Source organism: Prionailurus bengalensis, chromosome E1 (genome assembly GCF_016509475.1).
Source record: "Prionailurus bengalensis isolate Pbe53 chromosome E1, Fcat_Pben_1.1_paternal_pri, whole genome shotgun sequence".
In the NCBI taxonomy this organism is placed as follows: Eukaryota; Metazoa; Chordata; class Mammalia; order Carnivora; family Felidae; genus Prionailurus; species Prionailurus bengalensis.
This window is the reverse complement of record NC_057347.1, coordinates 12895229-12904126: the sequence shown is the minus strand read 5'-3', so window position 1 is coordinate 12904126 and position 8898 is coordinate 12895229. Positions and strand designations below refer to the sequence as shown.

The 8898-nt window shown below is 62.0% G+C and overlaps 1 pseudogene; it reads left to right on the top strand.

Annotated features, from left to right (window-relative positions):
- Positions 1-512: 512 nt before the first annotated feature.
- On the top strand, positions 513-3943 carry LOC122486037 (annotated as a pseudogene).
- Positions 3944-8898: the final 4955 nt, after the last annotated feature.

Below are 8898 nucleotides of genomic sequence, written 5' to 3'. Positions count from 1 at the left end.
TGACTATTGGGAAAGGGTCTGTGGGTGTGGGTGTGGGTGTGGGTGTAGCGGGGAGGGCAGGTGTGTTCAATTTGTATCTCTCCTCTCTCTGGGCCATCAATTGTGTCCCTTCCCGTGAGGCAACTTTCTTATGGAGTAAAACTCTGAATGTAGAGAATTTCACACACACACACACACACACACACACACACACACACACCCCGTTCACGTGAATGTGAAACACATTTGGGTTTGTTCTGATCCTCGCGAGTGTTAGAATGCCCAATGTTTACAAGAGCTTGCCTTGAAACACATTAACGGAGCTCGTTTACAAATTGGTGTTAGCAATAGCATCCAGAGGTAGAGAAAACATCTCACATGGATAACACCTGTGGCCATAGATCCACAAACAAGATGCAAACCAACATCAGCCTTTGTTTCACTCCTATTTGTGGAGAGGACACGAAAGACCCAATGGTCAAATCTCCCCCTTTTGTAAAAACAAATCCAATCGCACGAGAGCATTACCGCGGATGGATCCCATCGCGCAGGTGTTTTCCATTTCCAATGAGAACACAGCCAATTTGGCGCAAAGAAGCCAAAAAAAAAAAAAAAAAAAAAAAAAAAAGCTGCAGCAACCCACAAACCAAATGTGGCCCGGGATATCTCCGTGAGCGTCCGTTCCTCCCCAAAAGTCGGGGCTTCGCTGATGGAACCAAAGGGCTTCCTAGTTTCTGGCCGCGTCGTCTCACGGCCAGCTTGCTCTAAGGGAGCACACAAGAAAACTCATTCAGACACCTCCAAAGAACCCCATCTGGGCCATCAGGGACTCAGGCGACCCTTCCATGTTCCCACGTAAGTAAGCACTTGCAAGTATAGGCTCCATATGTCCTGTACGTGTAGCCTGCCCAAGTTTCCTTTTGGGGATGGGTGGTTGCTTTCTCCACACTTAGAGCAAGGTTATTAAATGGTGGCGGTCACGGTGGTGTTTTTTCCTCTTCCGTAAAGAGTTACAAGGCAGCCATTTCGCGGGAGCGAAGCAGTAGCTGGGCTGCTCCTGGATCCCTCGCCGCTTCGGGTTCCCTGTCAGGCTTCCTAGCAGCGGAACCCTAGCAGAGAAATAAGAGCAGGTGTCTGAATGTACTCGGGTGACCAAAGATGAGAATGACGAGCCCATTGAAATGCCATCGGAAGACGACGGGACAGTGCTGCTGTCCACAGTGACAGCCCAGTTTATCGGCAGCACGTGGACTGCACTACCGGAATCCAGCGTCTCAGTGTATGAGAGGTGTCCGGCTGGTCAAACACATTCTGCACATCCCTGATGCTGGCTGGGGAAATCCGGTAGCGGACAGTCGTCAACTTATCCCAAAGATAGCCACAGAAAAAGGGACGAGACAGATGCCTGCTTCTTCAGCAGTGAAAGTGAAGAGAGCCATCCAGAAAACGTCCGATTTAAGAGTGTTGGGTCTCCCGTGGAAAACAACCGAACAGGATCTGAAAGAATATTTTGGTAGCTTTGGAGAGGTTCTTCTGGTTCAGGACAGGAAAGATATTCACACTAGTCCTTCAAAGGGCTTTGGCTGTGTTCGTTTTACGTAATAGGAAACCGAGGTGAAAGTCATGCGATCGAGGAACGATGGTGTGACTGCAAACTTCCTGAATCTCATCGAAGCCCAGATGAGCTTTTGAGAAGCAGGAAGGCGTTTGTCGGGTGCCTTACAGAGGGACGTGACTGCCTATAAGCTGCAGCCGTTCTTTTGCCAGGACTGAGAAGCGGTAGACAGCTTCATTCCCAAACGGTTCCCGGACTTTCCCTTTGTTACGTTGGCAGATGATCAGGTAGCCCTCGCCCTCGCCCTCGCCCTCGCCCTCGCCCTCGCCCTCTCTGATATTATTATTGAATTTATTTTTTCAATGTACCCCCAAGGTAGTTAGCCTATAGGGCAACAGTGGTTTGAGGAGGAGAGTCCTTCATACCCCTCACCCTTTCAGCCCCCGCCCCGGCACAACCCCCTCCAGGAACCCTCTGTTTGTTCCCCTTAGGGAAGAGCCTCTTACGTTTTTGTCCCCCTTCCTGTTTGTATGTTATTTTTTCTTCCCTTCTTCCCTTCCCTTCCCGAGTTCCTCTGTTTGGGAAGTGAAGGTCCTCACACGGGTGAGGTCCTGTGATACATGTGTTTCTCTGAGGGACAAATGTCATTTTGCATGACACCCTCCAGTTCCATCCAGGTACTTGCAAATGGCAAGACTTCATTCCCTCTGGTGGCCGCGCACTGCTCTGTTGTTAGATGGATACCGCCTCTTCTGTATCCATTCATCCGTCGATGGACATTTGGCCCCTTTCCATACTTTGCCTACCGTTGATAGTGCTGCTATGCACACTGAGGTGCGTGTGCCCCTTGGAAACAGCAGACCTGTATCCTTTGGCTAAGTACTTAGTCGTGAAAGTGCTGGGTCGTAGGGTACTTCGATGTGCCATGTGTCGAGGAACCTCCTCGGGTCCCTGGTTCTGGAAAGAACTCCGATAGTGGTTCTAAATCAGGTGCGGCCATCGGTTGGGGACCCGCATCAAATGCAGAGTCAGGCAGCGGTTTTCCTGGAGGCTTTGGCTCAAGCACAGATTCTAAATCTTCCAGCTGGGGAATTTAGACAGTGGGGTAGGTATAGACTGGTAGGAATTCAAATTTTTCTAAACACATGGTAAGTGTATTTCTTTTTTTCTTCTCTTCTCTTCTCTTCTCTTCTCTTCTCTCTCTCTCTCTCTCTCTTTCTTTCTTTCTTTCTTTCTTTCCTTTCTTTCTTTTTTAAACATTTATTTATTTTTGAGAGACAGAGTGGGAAGGGGAAGGAGCAGAGAGAGAGAGAGGGAGACACAGAATCCGAAGCAGGCTCCAGGCTGTCCGCACAGAGCCCGGTGCAGGGCTCGAACCCACAAACCGTAAGATCATGACCTGAGCTGCAGTCACACACTTAACTGACGGAGCCAACCAAGCACCCCACACATGGTTAAGTGTATTATAAAACCCATCCGTACTGAGAGTTTTCAGAATCAGTACGTTCAGCGTGGAGTATATTCACCACTGTTTTTGACATTTGTCTTTAGAAAGAGAGGCAAAGCTAAAGGAATTTTAGAAGTTTTGTTACCTCAAGGGTCGAAATATCAGGTGTTTGAAAGCGAACCAACTGCCTGATTGGTTCTCGTTCTCTCTCTCTCTCTCTCTCTCTCTCTCTCTCTCACACACACACACACACACACACACACACAGGCTACAATGGACATCAAAGGATTTCTCCTGTAATATTGTATCCCTGGACTCGTCAAGTGAATTCTTGGTGCGTGTTCACTATGGAACCCATTCATTATAAGTACATTCTTTTTTCCTTGTGTTAATTGGAACCCCACCACATTAATTCCCCACCCCCAGGAAAACCTCCTTTTTGGAGATCATGGTGTCACAGCGTTTGGTCTTTTTGCTTTCGTTTGTAGTTTGTGACACTTGTCTCCCTTCCTATGCAGAAGTACAGTATGAAGCCTTCATTGAATCTGTGCCGTTCATCTCCTTTCAAATGTTTACGGGAGAAGCACTTCATTGAAAGCAGTGCTGTAAATATTCTGCCATAGGAAGGAATATTTCCGTCTACGTGCTTTCTCACTCTTGAATTCGTCTTCACACCATACAGGCTGTGACTTTGACCTTGGGTGTCCCATTTATATCCACTACTCTTTATTTCGCGGAGTCGTATCCATGCTATGAATGCAAGGGTGTGCTATGGAACCAGAAGGCTGTTTGAACTTCTGAAACCTTGTGTTTTCTGATCCTCGTGTTCGACCGACAGTGGTGCCAAAGTACGAAAGGCTAGTGTGAGTGAGAAAAGGAGAGAGTGCGTGCAGACACTCAGTGGCGGTGGCACACGATGGATAGATTTTTTTTTAACCTGGCGAGATGCATCTCTCAGTCCCTTGGCCTCGGTGCAAGAGCGTGCCGAGAGCAACGATAGCAAATGACGTGCGAATGTTTTCTGCATCCAAAGGACATCCACACCCGTTGGAAGACGTTGGAAGACGTAAAGAGAGTTTTGTTCTCAGAGAACCCCATTAGTTGGATGTGTGAGGTACTTGTATTTCTCCTGCCCTTCCGTCAGCTGCTGTGAACGCCGTATGGTGTGTGTTCTGTTCTGTTCCCGATCTGTTAAGTGTGGTCCCGTGAACACGGACTGAGCTTGTGGTGTGCTTCACGGGAGTACTCGGAAGCAGAGCTCATCAGTGAGCTCGGGGTGTCACCACGAAGGGTGGAAGTTCTAATGTCTGTCTGGTAGCCATAAGAATGTGGTCTAATGCAGTTCTGTGTCCCGTGCTTGGATGGTCTTTATAAGAGTTGTCAGTGTTGGGAATTCTTAAATAGAATGGATGAAGGAGGAAGAGGAGGAGGAGGAGGAGGAGGAGGAAGAGGAGGAGGAGGAGGAGGAGGAGGAGGAGGAGGAAGAGGAGGAGGAGGAGGAGGAGGAGGAGGGGGGGGGGAGTTGTTGTTGTTGTTGTTGTTGTTGTTACGAGGTATAATGACGAAAGACACGGCAGAAAATTTTTGCAGGGTTTATTTTCTGTTTTCAGTATGTGCAAAGCTGTGTGACTTTAATCTTTGGGGATCCAGGGAGGTTTTCTTCCATTTTCTCATCTGTATGTTTGGAAGGCTCCTTTTTAATTCTCAGCTGACTGACTGACTGATCGATTGGTTTTGTTTTTATGTCCTCTTCACACCCAACATAAGGCCCGAACTCACAGCCCAGCAATGAAGAGTCACCCGCTCCCCTGACCTAGCTGAGGGAGCCAGCCAGCCAAGTCACCCCTTTGATCCATTTTTGTTGTTGTTTATTTAAATGAAGCGGACATGCAACGTGTGCTCAGGGCAGAAACAGAGCACACACTTTGGGGGTTGACAGGGTCATTTGGAGCTTGGTAAATGTTAAAGCCTAGCTTCCCTGGGTGCCCAGGAGCAGGGTCCACAGCCGTTAAAAGTTGACAATTTCCTTTATCGATAGCCATCGAACAGATGATTTATTGAAAACACTAATCTATGGCAAAGATCGTTCTTTGGTCTGTGATCGGGATATAGGAAGAACCAGATGGCTACAGCTCCCACATCACAGACTTCATGTTTTAGTTGGACGTAGAGGCAGGGAGGGAGGGAGGGAGGCAGGGAGGGAGGCAGGGAGGGAGGCCGGCCGGCCGGCAGGCAGGGAAGGAGGCAGGCAGGCAGGGCGGCAGGGAGGCAGGCAGGCCGGCCGGCAGGCAGGCAGGCCGGGAAGGAGGCAGGCAGGCCGGCCGGCAGGCAGGCAGGCCGGCCGGGAGGGAGGCCGGGAGGGAGGCCGGGAGGGAGGGAGGGAGGGAGGGAGGGAGGGAGGGAGGGAGGCAGGCAGGCAGGCCGGGAGGGAGGGAGGCAGGCCGGCCGGGAGGGAGGGAGGGAGGGAGGGAGGGAGGGAGGGAGGGAGGCAGGCAGGCCGGCCGGCCGGGAGGGAGGCCGGGAGGGAGGCAGGCAGGCAGGCCGGCCGGCAGGCAGGCAGGCCGGGAAGGAGGCAGGCAGGCAGGCCGGGAGGGAGGCAGGCAGGCAGGCCGGGAAGGAGGCAGGCAGGCCGGGAAGGAGGCAGGCAGGCAGGCCGGGAGGGAGGCCGGCCGGCCGGCCGGCAGGGAGGCAGGCAGGCCGGCAGGCAGGCCGGGAGGGAGGCCGGGAGGGAGGCAGGCAGGCAGGCCGGCAGGCAGGCAGGCAGGCAGGCAGGCAGGCAGGCAGGCCGGCCGGGAGGGAGGGAGGCAGGCAGGCAGGCAGGCCGGCCGGGAGGGAGGCCGGGAGGGAGGCAGGCAGGCAGGCCGGCCGGCAGGCAGGCAGGCCGGGAAGGAGGCAGGCAGGCAGGCCGGGAGGGAGGCAGGCAGGCCGGCCGGCCGGCAGGCAGGCCGGCCGGGAAGGAGGCAGGCAGGCCGGCCGGCAGGCAGGCAGGGAGGCAGGCAGGCAGGCAGGCAGGCAGGCAGGCAGGCAGGCAGGGAGGCCGGCCGGGAGGGAGGCAGGCAGGCAGGCCGGCCGGGAGGGAGGCCGGGAGGGAGGGAGGGAGGGAGGGAGGGAGGGAGGCAGGCAGGCCGGGAGGCTGGCAGGGAGGCAGGCAGGCCGGCCGGCCGGCCGGCAGGCAGGCAGGCCGGGAGGGAGGGAGGCAGGCCGGCCGGGAGGGAGGGAGGGAGGGAGGGAGGCAGGCAGGCAGGCAGGCAGGCCGGCCAGGAGGGAGGCCGGGAGGGAGGCAGGCAGGCAGGCCGGCCGGCAGGCAGGCAGGCCGGGAAGGAGGCAGGCAGGCAGGCCGGGAGGGAGGCAGGCAGGCCGGCCGGCCGGCAGGCAGGCAGGCCGGGAAGGAGGCAGGCAGGCCGGCCGGCAGGCAGGTAGGCAGGCCGGGAGGGAGGCCGGCCGGCCGGGAGGCAGGCAGGCCGGCCGGGAGGCAGGCAGGCCGGGAAGGAGGCAGGCAGGCCGGCCGGCAGGCAGGTAGGCAGGCCGGGAGGGAGGCCGGCCGGCCGGGAGGCAGGCAGGCCGGCCGGCAGGCAGGCAGGCAGGCAGGCCGGGAGGGAGGCAGGCAGGCCGGCCGGGAGGGAGGCAGGCAGGCCGGCAGGCCGGCAGGCAGGCAGGCCGGGAGGGAGGCCGGCCGGCCGGGAGGCAGGCAGGCCGGCCGGCAGGCAGGCAGGCAGGCCGGCCGGGAGGGAGGCAGGCAGGCCGGCCGGCCGGCCGGCAGGCAGGCCGGCAGGCAGGCAGGGAGGCCGGCCGGGAGGGAGGCAGGCAGGCAGGCAGGCCGGCCGGGAGGGAGGCAGGCCGGCCGGGAGGGAGGCAGGCCGGCCGGCAGGCAGGCAGGCCGGCCGGGAAGGAGGCAGGCAGGCCGGCCGGCAGGCAGGCAGGGAGGCAGGCCGGCCAGGAGGGAGGCAGGCAGGCAGGCAGGCCGGCCGGGAGGGAGGGAGGGAGGCAGGCAGGCCGGGAGGCTGGCAGGGAGGCAGGCAGGCCGGCCGGCCGGCCGGCAGGCAGGCAGGCCGGGAGGGAGGCAGGCAGGCCGGCCGGCAGGCAGGCAGGCCGGGAGGGAGGCAGGCAGGCAGGCAGGCCGGCCGGGAGGGAGGCAGGCCGGCCGGGAGGGAGGCAGGCCGGCCGGGAGGGAGGGAGGGAGGGAGGGAGGGAGGCAGGCAGGCAGGCAGGCAGGCAGGCCGGGAGGGAGGCAGGCAGGCAGGCAGGCCGGCCGGGAGGGAGGCAGGCCGGCCGGGAGGGAGGCAGGCCGGCCGGGAGGGAGGGAGGGAGGGAGGGAGGGAGGCAGGCAGGCAGGCAGGCAGGCAGGCCAGCCGGGAGGGAGGCCGGGAGGGAGGCAGGCAGGCAGGCCGGCCGGCAGGCAGGCAGGCCGGGAAGGAGGCAGGCAGGCAGGCCGGGAGGGAGGCAGGCAGGCCGGCCGGCCGGCCGGCAGGCAGGCCGGGAAGGAGGCAGGCAGGCCGGCCGGCAGGCAGGTAGGCAGGCCGGGAGGGAGGCCGGCCGGCCGGGAGGCAGGCAGGCCGGCCGGCAGGCAGGCAGGCAGGCAGGCAGGCCGGGAGGGAGGCAGGCAGGCCGGCCGGCAGGCAGGCAGGCAGGCCGGGAGGGAGGCAGGCAGGCAGGCAGGCCGGCCGGGAGGGAGGCAGGCCGGCCGGGAGGGAGGCAGGCCGGCCGGGAGGGAGGGAGGGAGGGAGGGAGGGAGGCAGGCAGGCAGGCAGGCCGGCCGGGAGGGAGGCCGGGAGGGAGGCAGGCAGGCAGGCCGGCCGGCAGGCAGGCAGGCCGGGAAGGAGGCAGGCAGGCCGGGAGGGAGGCAGGCAGGCCGGCCGGCCGGCAGGCAGGCAGGCCGGGAAGGAGGCAGGCAGGCCGGCCGGCAGGCAGGTAGGCAGGCCGGGAGGGAGGCCGGCCGGCCGGGAGGCAGGCAGGCCGGCCGGCAGGCAGGCAGGCCGGGAAGGAGGCAGGCAGGCCGGCCGGCAGGCAGGCAGGCAGGCAGGCCGGGAGGGAGGCAGGCAGGCCGGCCGCAGGCAGGCAGGCCGGGAAGGAGGCAGGCAGGCCGGCCGGCAGGCAGGCAGGCAGGCCAGGAGGGAGGCCGGGAGGGAGGCAGGCAGGCAGGCCGGCCGGCAGGCAGGCAGGCAGGCCGGGAAGGAGGCAGGCAGGCAGGCCGGCAGGCCGGGAGGGAGGCCGGCCGGCCGGCAGGCAGGCAGGGAGGCAGGCAGGCAGGCAGGCAGGCAGGCAGGCAGGCAGGCAGGGAGACCGGCCGGGAGGGAGGCAGGCAGGCAGGCAGGCCGGCCGGGAGGGAGGCAGGCCGGCCGGGAGGGAGGCCGGGAGGGAGGGAGGGAGGGAGGGAGGGAGGGAGGGAGGCAGGCAGGCAGGCCGGCCGGCCGGCCGGCCGGCCGGCAGGCAGGCAGGCAGGCCGGGAGGGAGGCAGGCAGGCCGGCCGGCAGGCAGGCAGGCCGGCCGGGAAGGAGGCAGGCAGGCCAGCCGGCAGGCAGGCAGGCAGGCCGGGAGGGAGGCCGGGAGGGAGGCAGGCAGGCAGGCCGGGAGGGAGGCAGGCAGGCAGGCAGGCCGGCCGGGAGGGAGGCAGGCAGGCCGGCCGGCCGGGAGGGAGGCAGGCAGGCCGGCCGGCAGGCAGGCAGGCAGGCAGGCCGGCCGGCCGGGAGGGAGGCAGGCCGGCCGGGAGGGAGGCAGGCCGGCCGGGAGGGAGGGAGGGAGGGAGGCAGGGAGGGAGGGAGGGAGGCAGGCAGGCAGGCAGGCCGGCCGGCAGGCAGGCAGGCAGGCCGGGAGGGAGGCAGGCAGGCCGGCCGGCAGGCAGGCAGGCCGGCCGGGAGGGAGGCAGGCAGGCAGGCAGGCAGGCCGGGAGGGAGGCAGGCAGGCCGGGAGGCAGGCAGGC